The sequence below is a fragment of the Mastacembelus armatus genome, chromosome 17 (genome assembly GCF_900324485.2).
Source record: "Mastacembelus armatus chromosome 17, fMasArm1.2, whole genome shotgun sequence".
NCBI classification, from domain to species: domain Eukaryota; kingdom Metazoa; phylum Chordata; class Actinopteri; order Synbranchiformes; family Mastacembelidae; genus Mastacembelus; species Mastacembelus armatus.
In genome coordinates, this window is record NC_046649.1 from 14437969 (window position 1) to 14452819 (window position 14851).

General features: G+C 42.7%; 1 protein-coding gene across 5 annotated transcripts in view; it reads right to left on the minus strand.

The window, feature by feature from the left end:
• znf521 (zinc finger protein 521) overlaps positions 1-14851 on the minus strand; it is an 88387-nt gene that overhangs the window by 24144 nt on the left and 49392 nt on the right. The window contains exon 6 of one of the 5 annotated variants that reach the window (XR_003296045.1): positions 6570-6745. The exons of the other annotated variants lie outside the window; for them this stretch is intronic. The gene's annotated coding sequence lies outside the window, so the exon portion shown is untranslated. The remainder of the gene's footprint in view (positions 1-6569; positions 6746-14851) is intronic. 5 annotated transcript variants of the gene reach the window in all.

The following is a 14851-nucleotide window of genomic DNA, read 5'->3' on the forward strand; positions in this document are numbered from 1 at the left end:
AAACCAAAATCTCTTTCCGCTCTCAAAAGAGTGAGTGGCCTGAATGTAAAAAGTTAATTATGGGCACATGCTTCTTTTGCCAGCCTAAGTGTGGCATTGTCAGGCTGAGGGATGTGGCTCTCTGGGTTCTGAGGTCCACACAAAGGAACTGGGAAAGAGAGCGTTGCAGAGAGGCCCCTTGGCTGGGCTCACGGCATGGAACACCGTACAATTAGCCAGCCCCTGCGTTCTGCCAGCTTATAATTATCAGTGCTTGCCTTAATTGACTCCCTTAGCCTGCTGCAGAGGGACCCCCCCCCCCCATACCTCCTTTCCCCCTTGCTCGACGCAGGCCGCCAAGCGCCACGCCGGGCTCTCCAAAGTCATTTAGAAAAGCGCTCATATTTTCGACACAAAAAAGGGGGAACATTTGGTGAGAGAGAATTCATCATCAGGTGTCTAGAGGTTTTCCTTAATAGAAAAGCTGAGTCCCACTGAGTGCGCTCCGTGTAGCGGCCAGCCACGCATGCTCAGGACCAGCAAGCCGCCATTCGCAGCGGGCCACGAGACATTAGCATAATTTTATATAACACAGGCACCCGCACTGGAAATTTAATACATCTCAGCAAATACGAGACAGGCGTTTTGCATAATTTTTTTCTTCATTCTCCACCTAGCTTCCTCTCTCTACCTCTATCTCTCTGTCCTCACTTCATGTCTCCTGTCTTGTCTTCATCTTGCCTCTCTCTCTCTCTCTCTCTCTCTCTCTCTCTCTCTCTTGCTGCCACTCTCCCTTGCCCCCGCCCCCCTTCACAACTACCCCTCTCTCCTCGCCCCATGGTGCTGCTCTCACTAGGAGAGGGGAAGTTCATTACCTCAGCTAAATCAGAATTAGTCCCTTCATTTTGACGGGGCGAACTTCATTAGAAAGGCCCTTCCTTAATCCAGCAGGGAGAACTGATGAATCTACATGGGGGCAATAATTTGCTTCACACAGCACATTCAGCCACTTCCTCCACACTGTTTCCCCCTTCCTTTTCTCCTTCTATCTGGCTTTATGTACTTATGGTTACATTTTCATTAGATCTACAAAAAAAAAAAAAAAAAAAACGAGAAAGGAAAACACCTGCATATAATTAACTAATGGCAGCAGAGAGGGTGTAAAGAATGAGTTATGCTGTTTGGAATGTCCCGTCTTCCCAACAGGCTTTAGGGCCTCTGGAGCAGTCATAGCTTACTTGGCCGACACTCAAACACAGGCTGAGTGAGCACGGTCGACAGCGTGCTGGGTCTCTGGGTCTGAGGTAACTATGCAAGACCATTTGACAATGCCATAATTATGTTCTAATATTTTAGCATACACAAATCTTTCCCATTCACAGCAGAAAGAATTAATAAAAAAACAAAGATTAGGACAAATAATTTGCTTACATGAAAGACTTATTTTTTTAATGTCTTTGTTGTATAAAAACTACACATCACACAGTTTTGGAAGGATCTCGAAAGACACTGATTTTCAGCAGTTGCCCAGATCTCTAGAAAAAATGGAGAGATGTGAATCAGGACAGACAGCCCCTGACTGCCATACCACAGCGCCTGGTGTCAAACAGATGTGCAGCTTGGCAGCTATGCTCCCTAGAAAACAGAGAGCACACAGATTCCAGGGTGATGTTGAATCATGCTGCCCTCCCCCTCTCACTACTCCACTGTCCCCCAACAGTCCCAACTCCCCCATACTGTTCCCCTGCAGTCTCCCTCCTTCATCACCTCCACACAGGGGTCCCCTGACTGGTAATCTTGTCCCTCGAATGTGAAATCTCCGACAGCGATGCCCCGTGCTTTTACCCCCTGCCTCTGTGGCTGATGGGTAAATTGGAATGGCGCACCCTGCTGGCGCCGAGAGCTCTAAACAGACAGCAGTACACACATGCTGAGGCACCCCTCACACGTTCTGTCTAATATAGTGGACATGCACACCTCTCTCCAAGCTGCAATATCCATGCACAGACACACATCCGTGCACAGAGGTACACATGAGAACAAACACATCTATATTCACACACTCGCATAAACAACCTCATAAACACACACACGTACAGATGCAAGATAAGTGTTCCATGCATCAGCTGCACACCCCCTGCATCTGCATAAAGATTGAATATATGATAAATAAACAGATACTAGGAACAGAGTCAATATGTTCACATTTAAATTTGTATCATCTGGAATGGCTCAGCTTGTGTCCTTTTGCAGAAACTGCACCTGACTTCAGTTGCCATAGTTTCTATTATGTGCACAATGTAGGACAGAACACATAACCTGATGAACAGTGTAAACCACAGAGTAAATGACCATATAGCTAGGTCCACAATGTGCATAATAAGCACTGCCAACCTGGTGTTTTTCAAGAAGCCTACTGTAAAACATTAATAGTATCAGATAAGAGGCTATCTGTTTTTCGTTTTTTATTAATGTGGCTAGGATCAGAGTAGGATTTCCCGTAGGGCTGGTTTAACTGTCTGAAGCTTCTCCTCCATCTATGTGTCTATTTTTCTCCTCAGTCAATGCTCTGAAGCATGCGTGAACGGTTGAGTCCACCCTCAAATCTCAGGGACGTCCTGAAATAGTCAATGGGACCTGAAGGGGCTAAAGATCACTGCAGAAGAAGCCACAGAGGCCTTCTTGTCAAAGGCAGTGCTTTCAGGGGGCTAGGGGTGAGGGTAAGCCAGAGGGAGAAAGCCAGAGACATGACATACATTTCATTACACTTAAACCAACTGTGGGTTCAACTCAGAGCCCTGGATTTCCAATGGCGTCTCAAAGGACGAGTAAGTGGAGGTATAAGAGAATGGTTTTTACAAAGAACACAATGGGTAGGTGGACAAAGGCAGGCAGCTGGACTAATTGCTTAGGGGCTTGTAGGAATATTTTTCTAAGTACTTCTATTTAAAGCTCAATTTAGTGGCGTACGTCACTCTGGTGAACATTAAATACCTAAAATGTACATAAAAATCTTCATAATCTAACTGCAATTAGAGAGGATTGTATGATTAGGATTCACAACTTTTACATATATTTGTAAGTGATCTTTTAATATCTTAACATCTTTTTCTACAATTATGTATTCTGTCACACATTTCTGGGCCAATTTAGAATTTCATTTTTTTAAATTGCTCAATTTATCATCATAAGAATCTTCTTTTTTCTTCTCTGTGTTTGTGGCCACCTAACAGCTCTGTTTAATTTGTACCCATAAACACAACCTTACATGGACCTGAGACAAGAGAGGCAAAAACAGTACTTAGCCCAGACATGCTCAGAGTAGTCTTTTCAGTGAGAGCTCTCCTGGCCTTGTACAGAGACTACTTGTCCATTAAGAATGTCAGAGGATGCTCTCTGAAATGAGAGGCCGTATCTCTGGAGAGGTCTGTGGGGAGCATGCTCAGATGGGGGCTTGGGTTAAAGGAGAGTGAGCTGAATGGGTGTAGTGTAGTGGCCGCTTCTGCACAGATTTAAAGAAATCTGCAGCCTGCTGTGGCCTGCAGTACCTTGGATTTTTTGATGTACATTCTCTCTCAGCGATGCACTGTAAAGACACTTCCCGTTATCAATACATCACTATATAATTTGCAATCTAACCTACTTTGCTTTACAAAGAAGTGTCTATTTACAATTCCTTGGAGTATTATTAAAAGGGCTATAGAATTACAAAACACTATTATTATTGCTCGCTTGGGGGGAGCCCTCGTTCATTAAGCTTCTAAGACGTCGTGGGTTTTGATTATTGTATCAGCTTCATTCTCTTATTATAGTGACAAACTCCTGCTATTTTGTTGCCAATCTCCTTCCAGTTGTCATATCTTTTGAAAGATCACAAAAACCTTCAAACACACTTGTGATATGTCTTCAAATTCACCAGACATTGCTTGATTCCCCCATTGAATTTGCAGGATTAACTTGAGGAAGAAATGTCTCATATTTCTTAACTGGTTGCTACGTCTGACATCAGAGTGTATGAGATTCTAGCATACTGGTATTGTCCAGGGGAGGGAACCCTCACTCTAACCGTCAGCGCTTCTCCAAGTGGGACAAAGATGATTAAAACACACCATGGCTGTGACTGACAGACTCCCCACCGCTTCTAGAAGATGACATGTCTCCAAGTCACACAGAAAGCAACTCCTCTAATTTTAACTCTGACTACAACACCGACCCCCCCTGTCAAAACCCACAAAAAACAGCCATGCTGAGATTCTTAACCACAATAAAAGTGATAACAACTAAACAGAGAAATAAGTTTAAAAACAACAATAGGGAAGGAGGAGACAAAAGGGCTGAGAAGGCGCCATTTCCCTCTGGTGCACGCAAACAGCAGGAACCTGTGAGCTTGTGACAACACCTTCAAACATTTCTGTTACTTTCACAGAAATATCTGATGCTGATGCTCCAATGTGATGCTTCCGCAGCAGTCTTGTCCCAGCGCACATTCAACTTGGCAAGCTTTTGGTTACCAAAAAGAAAAAAACACCCTCCTAACTGACTGTGTTTGACATTTGTCATGACAGGAATACAGTGAGAGGAGAAAAGAAAAGAGGAGTGAGAGGTGGGAGGGGAAGAGGAAAATGGAGGAGTGGCAGAAGGTGATCGATGTGTGAAATTTTATGTGTGAAGAAAATAATTCAGCATTCTCTGGGTTTGTTGCAATTCTTATTTTTTTCATGATAAGAAGGACGGGTGGGAAGGGGGTTTCCTGTTATTGTCACGTTGTGTAGAGAGCTCAGGGTCGCGTACTAAATGATTCACAGAAAACGGAATCTTTTACATTGGCGTCAGCAATTCAGCCAGGCGCCCTTGTGGGGGAATTCTTTTTGTGTGTTTTTATTGAAGTCTGCACTGAGCGCGCCCAAAAGCTCTGACAGGGGGCCCTCGAGGGCGCTTGTCTTCACCTCCAAATCATAAGATGGAGAGACGAAGCTCCCTCTGTGCTCTCAATTATACCCCTCAACACCCTCTCTCACACACAGACTTGCAACCCTGCCCTCCCCACCCAAAAAAATAAAACAGAGGCAGAGAAGAGAAGCCTTCAGTAATGCAGTCCCAGTGGAGGACTCTGCAATCACTCTGTGCTGCTGGAACAGCTGACAGGCTCAATGCGGCGGGTCCAATCCCTGCGGTCTGTCAGAGTTGGTGCTACAGCCTGACGGTTAGTACTTCTTCTCTCGGGATATGCTTCCTTTGCTTGCCCCTCACATGACAGTACTTCCTCACGCGACCCATGCAAGCTCTGTGCCTTTGTTCCAATGACTGCTGCGGGTAGGTGGAACTCTAGGTTACGTGCCCCCTCATGTCTCTTTAACTCTGCCATTTTCTTCTGTAAGTGGGGGACCCATCTGAGGCTTGAGGTGTATTGGAGGAGGTTGGGAGAGCAGCAAAAAGGGCAGAAGGGGGTATTGGTGTTGCAAGAGGGTTGGTGTAATTTGATCGGAGGGCACAGCTGCATAAACAGGAGTATCGAGGAATTTCTGTCTGCCTGATGGAATTGACTTTGCATGAATGGGCCCTCTTTTCCCCCCAGAATGGTCCATTTTCCACATGTCTCAATGAATATGACAGCCTCTCCAGCACTATGAGTGTAATAGTGGAAGAGCAACACCAACTAAGGGTAGCTTGGATTTTTTCTTGAGCTGTGAAATCCTCCCTCTCTGGCTGTCTTTGCTAAAGACCTCATCCAAGTCCTGCTGCCTGACCTGTCAAAAGCAGCCTCATCCTCTCTAAAAATGCCCAAACAAAATAAACCAACAACCGCTGTCAGGGTCAGAGGGCAGCTGCTCTGGGTGCCTGGACTCAGGCGGGCTCTCTGATTGGTGGAAAGGGCAGTAAGTAAAAGGGAATCTTTTCAAAGTGAAGTCTCCAGCTGATGGCTTAGAGCTCAACACCCCACAGTTTGTTTCTCTTGCTGCTGTCAGGAGTTTTGCCCGAGCCATTTGGAAGGATTAGAAAAAGTGGGGGAAGAAAAAAACTCAACTGGGCAGATTGTGTGTACTGTAGGGTCTGACTGATGGCTCCAGGACCCCTCAGAGAGTGATAAACCTTTGACCTTGACAGCCCCCTGTGGTGACCCCTGACCTCTGGCTTTGTGCCACAGACTCAGTGAGACAGGTGCAAGCAGGAGAGTGACCACACGCTCCCTGTCCAGGCCAAATCTCCCTCATCTGACCTACCTGTCCTGATAATATGGATTTAAGAAAAATACATCAACCTGGGAAAAATGTGAATATTAGATTGAGGAGGGAAAATGCTTTATAATAAAATATATTTGTATCCCACTGCATTTACAAAACCAGTATTCCAAAATCTATCTATATGAAGCTTGAATGAAACAGCTAAAAGGGAAATGGGAGAGACAGGGAGAAACACAGGTAGTGGCACAGAGGTTTAAATGGAAGCTGAGAGGCAGCAGTTAGTTTTCAAATGGATTAAGTTCCATTTAAAAAAGCACTTTGTAAAATGATACACAATATTATGTAAGAAATAGAAGTGTGGATATTAGTGAAGTGTGTGGTGAATGGCGGCACAGTGTCACATCTCACGGCCTCTTTCTGCTCCATAGCAGGCACTGGCTCCAAGGTCGCGCCAGTCCGCGCCAGTCTTTCTGCAGATCCATTTCCTCTCCCTAGGCACTTCCCTCATGTTGTTGGCCCAGTGATTCAGTGCCTTGCATTAAGAGCAATTCACCTGCCTCCGGCGTCCCAGCGGCACAGGTCCCCTGGGGAAACCAGGTGGAGCATAAAAAAGTTCCACATATGGTAAAGTCAAGCTGCTCTGAGGCTGCTGAGTGTCTGCTGTGGGGATAGAGGCTCCTAAAAGGCCCAGCTGGTACTTGGAAAAGGGCTTCTGCATTACTACACCTCAGTGTCTGTTTGGGCTCCCCTTTGGAAAGTGTTGGCCAGTGCACATGACCAGCCATTTTAGATTTCTCCCCCTACCCCGCCTCATCCCTCGCTCCCTCCCGCCTTCCAACTGGTTCTGTATCCAATTGAACATTTGGTCCTCCACTGCTGGTTAATCAAATTCCTCCATCTGGCCCCCCTATCCCAGTGGAACACAAAAGGTGCAGCCTGAGCCCGGGTCCAAGTGCATATTGGGAGGGAGGAGGGGGATGGAGACAGGGACTGCCTACCTAACTTACACAGCCCAGTCAACTAGATCAGGTAGAGAGCATGAGGCCAGGCCTGATCATTTTGGGCAAACAGGAACAGCTTGGGACTAAGTATCAGAGCCCTGCTGTTCATATAGACCTTGGGGATAGCAGTGGGTTCATATGACAGTAGGAGGGTTTTATGAGCTAATACCTCCACATACACTGTAGAATACCGAATAGAGTGAAGCCTAAGTAGTACTACTGGTTATAACAGAAGGGATGCACTGCCCTGACGCTGTGATGTTATTCTATCTCCGTGGCAGTAGAGGGCACTATTCTTGACAAACGCTGCCGGGGAACAAAGAAAAAGGCAAGAAAAGGGGAATAAAGACATTGATGATAAAACTGCAGATTTGCTTGTCTTTTGGCATTGCTTCTTTGAGTTAAAGTAGCAGGGTGTCAGTAACTAAGCAGTGTCTAAGCTTTTACTCTGATCAAATGATCTCAAGTTATCACACAAAGCCAGCAGTGATCTTTTAGTCCCCCAATAAAATGTGTAGCCTTCACAAAATAGTTCTTTAACTACATATTTATAAGAAGACACCTTTTAAAAAGCAGCCCTGCTGCACAAAGTTAAACAGGTTTTAAATTGCAATCACTTTCACAAAATGCCTTCCTTACAACTGTGACACATCCAGCTGATCACATCTATGCTCAGATTCAGCAGGAGGACCTCAGGTGAGGTGAAGACGCAGACATAAATCGAGTCACAGGTACAGAAACACATGCTATTTCAAGTGCTATTTCTACCCGTCCATAATATCTATTGTATGATTTCTATTCATGTCCAACCATCCTTCCCCCTGCCAGGTGGCAAAACATGTGTCAATAATTAAACTGCTTTTACATAACAGGATACAGGAACACAATGCAATTTGCTTCCCATATTTCATTGGGCCTTTATGAAAGCACATGAGAGAGTGTAATTAATCAAACCAGTGGAATATGTGAACGGCAATTTTCACTTAATGGCACTTACAGGGATTGGGTCCCTTAAGCACTACGTTCTGTCTACCAAACGAGCGGGATTCATTTTCATCTTCATAGTTCAGACAATAAAACCTGGTGTGGATGTTAAACAACACCCATTTGACATTAGGAAGTCTGAAAACAACATCCAGAGTGGGGCCATGAAGCCTGGTCTCATGCATTTGGACATACCATAACTGTGTTATGCTTCGTTCCAGTTAGAGATGAACTGACACAGGTATATGCGTGTGATTGTCATTCTTGAACTTTAGAAATTAATATTCTTGCTTTGACCTCAAACCTGAGAGTAGGTTCTGTATTCACCTAACCACAGGAGGCTAACCGCCTCCCAGTCAGGGACAGGAAGAGGATCATTCGCTGCTTTTAGTGGCTTTCTGTGAGAAGATGGTCCTAGTCTAAATGGCACCCATGTCCCTAAAAGTGTTTCTCTCTCCCCCACCTCTCCCTCTCCCTCTCCAAAGACTTCTCTAAGTGCAGCATCTTGTTTCAGTAATTCAGCCAGGGCAGAGACAGTGGAGAGAGGAAAGTAATCGATTTCTCTCTCATTTGGTTCCTCCTAGACTTGCTGTAAGGCCTCTTAGGGGAGTTCTGGACTATTGGACAGGACAATGTTATGGGAAAGCGTGTCATTGCGTTTAAGGTCATCGTTACACCAAGGTTTCATTTTGAGTGTATTTTTATTGGTGTATGGAACAAAGCAGACAAACAAACAATGCTGCCGCCATTTGCAGGATGGCAGACATCAAGATATGCCGTCCCTGTTCATAACAGCATTGCCATTCTGAATGATAGAGAGAAACATCATACAGCAATATGATCCACTGTAGAGATACACTCTAAAAACTGCTGCTAAGTACCAAGCTTTTAGTAAGGTCCATAGGTAAACATTGTGTCTATAAAAAGACACCATTACTAAATAATTTAGAGACAATTGCTTTACTGTATGATTACTTTTTCTGTTTCATGCTTCATATGGTTTTTCCAAAAAAAGGAATAAAGAAAAAACAAGACTGGAAACAGAAACTGCCAAATGACATGGAAGATTGCAGGTGGAATAATATTGTGCTTTTATACTGAAGAATTTGAGTTTCAGTGCAATATCAAACATCGACCATAAAAAAAAAATTCTACCTATTTCTCTCCCATATTAAATATTTGAATTAAGGTTCAGCACATCATGCATTGCTACTGCATTTATTACTGTAACAAAGCTGCCTATAAAAGATTTATAAGGATGGAATTAAACCTTTTTAAAGTATTTACTCATTTACAGAGCAAATATATTTCATCAATCCATCATATAGATATGTGGATGTTAAAAGTAATGTAAATAATCAGTATTAGAGTTATGATGAGACATTTTGTTGTCTCTTATCATATGGCATGTACTGTAGAAATCTCTTGCAGATTGTCTGTACTCTATATTTTAAGTAAGTATTTCAGTATTTTAAGTCTTCTCTTGAGCATTTCGGGCTCCCAACCAAGCCTCATCAACAGGTTTGTAGGTTTTGTCCAGGTTTTGTCCAGTATTTGGGCCTGTTAGGGTTTCTAATAATTTATTCTGTGTTTAATGCTAGCCTGCTAAATTCTTAATACCAGCAAGAAACTCTTCCATTCATTTACATCAGATTGAGATATTCTTGCACAAACCAATTAAAAATGCAGTACAACTACCTGCGGATCCTGGCATGCATTATTTTCAAAATAGGGCCCAATCTCATGTGTCATTAAGAGTGCGGTAGCTGCAATATAAACAAGACAAATCTATCTATTGTTTATTATCTCCTCAGGCTTTTTACCCAGAGGGCAGAATGAGAGAGGGAGGGGCAGAGGTCAGCATAATTACCATTCAGTCTTTCCTTAGAGTCAGACAGTGCTAAGACATGCATTGGCAAATTCCATGGCAGCATCGTATATCACATTACCATAAAGCCCCAAAGAGCTAACCTTTGTTCAATTCCGTTTGATTCTAAGAGAGGAAAACAGTCTCACTGACAGCCTCACCCAGCCTCAGTGTTTCAAGAGTTCAGTTGTTTGTCTTTCAGTCTTGTGACTGCTCTTGCTAAAGATGTGCTATTCCAAAAATAAAGCGTCAGGGGACGTGGGGGATCATTGAATCATCCTGGGTGGAATATCACATCATCTGGAGAGCTTCAAGGTTCAGTCTCAAACTTTGAGTTTGTCTTAAAAATAATACACAGTGTAGAGCTCCAAGCCATTCTATACACAGTCTAATTCAATAATTATGCATTTTTTTGCTCACATTCTGATTACCAGTTACATTGATTTTGATTTGTGTCTGTGACACTCAAGTGTATGCCTCTGGTACTGTACAATTCATCTGGAAGCACTCTCCAATTTGGCTGTGTTAGCATTAGTGTTAGTATTAGCATTTGCAGCATCAGTAAACTCTAATATGTCTGTTGACTGAAAAGGAGGGTGCTGACAGAATGTGAAATACTGTTACTGTGAAAGGAGGTGAGAGAGGTGGTGATGTCTTCAGTCATGCTTAAAGCCAATGGCTTTAGGTCTCTGTGGCAGTCTTTAAGCAGTGCGGAAGGACAAATGTTGCCATGTTGAGAATGAAAAAAAATGTAAATATGAGAAGGAGCAAGTAGTATGCAGAGACTTAGAGAGAGACATATGGACGAGAGAAATTCTGACAATATAAACTAAAAACATAAAAACAATCAGAAAAGAGAGCAAAAGAAAGAAAGAAAGAAAGAAAGAATGAAAGAAAGAAAGAAAGAAAAAAAAGAAAGAAAGAAAGAAAGAAAAAGAGATCTGTGAATTTCCCCTTCCTCCCCTGAGACATCCCTTGATGCCAAGCATTCATCATCCAGCCTCTAATATCAGTTATTCTGTGGCTCCTCTGCTTACAGCAGAATTAATTTCTGCTTTAATTACTCTCATCGGCGGAATGCTGATGAAGGAGAGGGACGAGGCATTCTGGGACTCGGGCCTCATTCCACCGCTTTAATTTGAATGAATTCCACCCGGAGACGCTGGCAAACAACTGGCAGCCGAGCCCCGGGAGCCACTCTGGGACTGCGCAGAGGAGCTGCAGCCATGGCCCCCACCAGCCTAGCTACCTTGTGTGTGTGCCTGTGTGTGTAATTCCTTGCTTGTGTCTATTATATACAGCATGTTGATTGTGTGTGATGCTGAACAGCGAAGTAAAAGGTAGAGAGAAAGAACACACAAGATGAAGAAAAGAGAAAAAAAAAGGATTAGATTGAGTGATGAGTGTGTGTACAGTATGTGAGTGTGTTTACAGTATGTGAGCATGAATGCTTCTTAGTGCACAGTATGCATGCCCGCATTTGCATATATGTACTCAGGGATACAGCGAAGCAGAACACCTATAGATACAAACTGTAAATGATTTCATATGGAGCGAGACAGTGAGAACATATCCATATGGACATGAACCATATGAAATATGAACAACATAACTGACTGCAGTCCACTGTGTAACAAAAGTGTTACACTGAGAGCAAAAATCATTAATAGTTAATTTGATTATTCCAGATATGGCATATCATACTCCCTGATAAACCCCTAGTCCATGCATCATACAAGAATGAGCAGTATAAAAAGGAAACTAGGAAATAGCTATATGAATAGGAAAAAGCTGTATCTTTGAGATGCATACAGTCCATGTTTGCATAATGAAAACAACCTGCAGAAACAGTATAATATCACAACAACCCCGGCAGAGGAGCAGAGAGAGGGGCCATAATTGACTTTTCTCCAAGCCAGCTTGGTAGGTACAGAGCATATTGGATAAGGATTGTGATTGATTATGTGGGTCTGCCATACCAATTCGTTTGATTAAATGTAACCATGGGTTTCTTTTCCAAGTCCTAATGAAGCAGCAATTTGAAACTGAGAGACTGGAGGAGACTGAGCCAGGCTGCTTTCAGCCCCACACCACCTATCTCTCTGTATATGATGCTTCAAAACGAGAGTCATCACACTAAATCCCGCCACTGTCCCTTGGCTATGACACAAATAATTATATACACTGTGGAAGTCTGTTTATATCTGATTAATACAATTAAGGAAGCTAAGCAAATTTGCAAAAGTCTGATTTCTTGAAAAAAATCTATTATCAGTGCTCTGTTGCTACAAATAATAGTAACATTGAAATATGATGAATAATTATGTGGCATGAATCTCTACAGGGAAAACATACATTTCCCTTCTCAGCAGAGTGACATAACTATAATAAATATGTATGCTGATATAGTGTGAGAGGAGGTTGCTTGCATTCGAGTCTTAAAAATTACAGGAATTCATTTGATAACACCTCAACTACACTCCACAATTCATCTCCTCCAATTTTATGTTCCGAGTCGTCCCTCCTCCAGTTCGGCAGAGGGCAGGGAGGTAGATAGGTGTGACCTCCACTGACCCTGAAACCTCTGGACAGGTGGGCAGTGGCCTACGTGCAATGTCCATTTTGGCAGCAGCTCTCTTCCCTCCCCGGCAGGCAACTCAGGCCATGATGAGCAGCTGGGTCGCAAACACTAAGCACATTAATATCTTCTTAATGATAATAATCATTATGGCATAAGCACCTTCCCCAATGTGGGAAGGCTCACGGAATGTGCCAGAGTAGCATCGTCGTTAAGGTAAAAAAAAAAAAAAACTGAGATGAAATGACTCTTTTAATGGGCATCAACTTACAGCAACCAGGATAATGCAGACACTAATGCAATAATGTGATAATGAGATACACCGAAGGCATTAGGGAGACCAAAACTCAATGAAACCAGTGTGAATAAATAAATAAAATCTGTACTTGAAACTGGAGTTGACTCAATTGCCAACATTCTGATACATACTGCATGGTAATGTCAACATGACTATATGAAAAAACATAAGTACAACCTATCCCTAAAATTTTATCATGTGTTAAGGCCTGTCTGGAGTTAGCCGAGTACTTCACCACCTTGTCTCCGTGTGCCTTTGGGTCTATGAAGTGCTACTTGTGCATAACATTTCCCATATACTCGCCTCATTTAATATAACTGTCAGAATTCACCTATCATAGGCCATTATCTGTCTCATCCGCGTTCATTATTGAAGCTAATGATCTGTTGTCCTCTCTGTTCCCCATTGAAGGAAGACTACATTAAAAGTCTCTTACTAACTTAATTAGTAATTATAAATGTTAAAGATTAATCAGAGAGTGAGTGGCTTAAAGTTTACATCTCTAGGCAGTGGTGGGACAAATGAAGAGACAAAGAGTGCATGTCGCTTCAGTGTTCACACTCCGCGGTCATGCTGAAAATGAAAAAAGACGTGATAAGAGTGGAAGTGTGACCATTTTACCTCTACTCACTATCACATGTTTGCATACGCAACAAGATATATTTAGCAAAAGTATTACTTCAAATAGCAAAAAAGGTATGGTTTCAATTTAATTTCAGTTTTATTTATATAGCACCAAATCACAATAAAAATGAATCTCAAGGCACATTGCACAGTAAGGTCAGTACCTTACACTATGTGCTCAAAGTTACCTTTAAGTGACAATTCTTCCAGCAAAACATTGCATGTTGTTTCAATTCTATAATTTACTAGTGGTATTGTAGTGAATATAACACTGTAACAAGGAGCAGCATTTAATATGTTAACCTATGATGCATGCAGTACTCACATTATCTCTTTCTAACAAGATGGAAATAGATCCCCTTAATTAAATCCTGGGTGTACACTAATTCCTTACTAAATCTGCACCTCTCTGACTATTCCACATCAGCAGCACCATGCGCTCCAGTAAACATATAAGCACTGATATCAACATTAAACCTTAATAACTAATAAAGCTTTCATCCAGGGAGTTCCTGTGTGATTTCCATTAATGTGAGGGGAATCGCCCAGGACCATCTCCCTCTCCCTGTTTTCCGGAGCATGTTGATGCTCCAGCCGGGGGGTCAGTACTCTTGGCACAGGAGGAAAACAAGGAGGAACTTATCTTTGCTGAGTTGTGGGATGGCAGAGATGCAAATTGCATTTCTACCTGAACTTCAGCCACACATGTGAGAAAAACAGCTACAGCCAGCAATTAAATGTTAAAAATTTCTGATAATGGGGATAAGTGTGAACCAGATAAAGATTAAAGAAGTGACAATGACAAAACTCTTACAGTAAACAATTCTGAGTATCCATTTTGTATTTTTGCTTTGCCCTTTCTCTTTTAGAGGAGAAATGGCAGTGCTTTGACTGTTGAGCGGGGAGTCCTATCACACAAGACACGCAGAGTGTGGTGATGGTGGGGGGCTGGCTGGTGGCCCGCAGCACCTGAAACCTATTAGAGAGCTTTGGAACATTCCACAGGGTTCTTCCACTTTGGCCAGAGGGCATCGTAAAGGTCCTCACAGAGAGGGCCGGTGCAACTCACATGCCGACAAACAACCAGCAAGGTGAAACATTAAAACCAGTCTAATATGAAAGAGCATGACATCTGAGTATACCGCAAATGGAAGTGTTTGTGTTATCGCTAAAAAGAAAACATGTTGCTTCCACCGTGCCTGTGATCCCTGCAGAAATCTAAAATGTGGTTTAAAAGCTATAACATTTTCTGCACTTATATTCACAAGGAGTTTGTCTTCATAAAGAAGCACCATGATTAAAACATTTACTGTTTGCAAGCAAAGCAAAACTTTTATC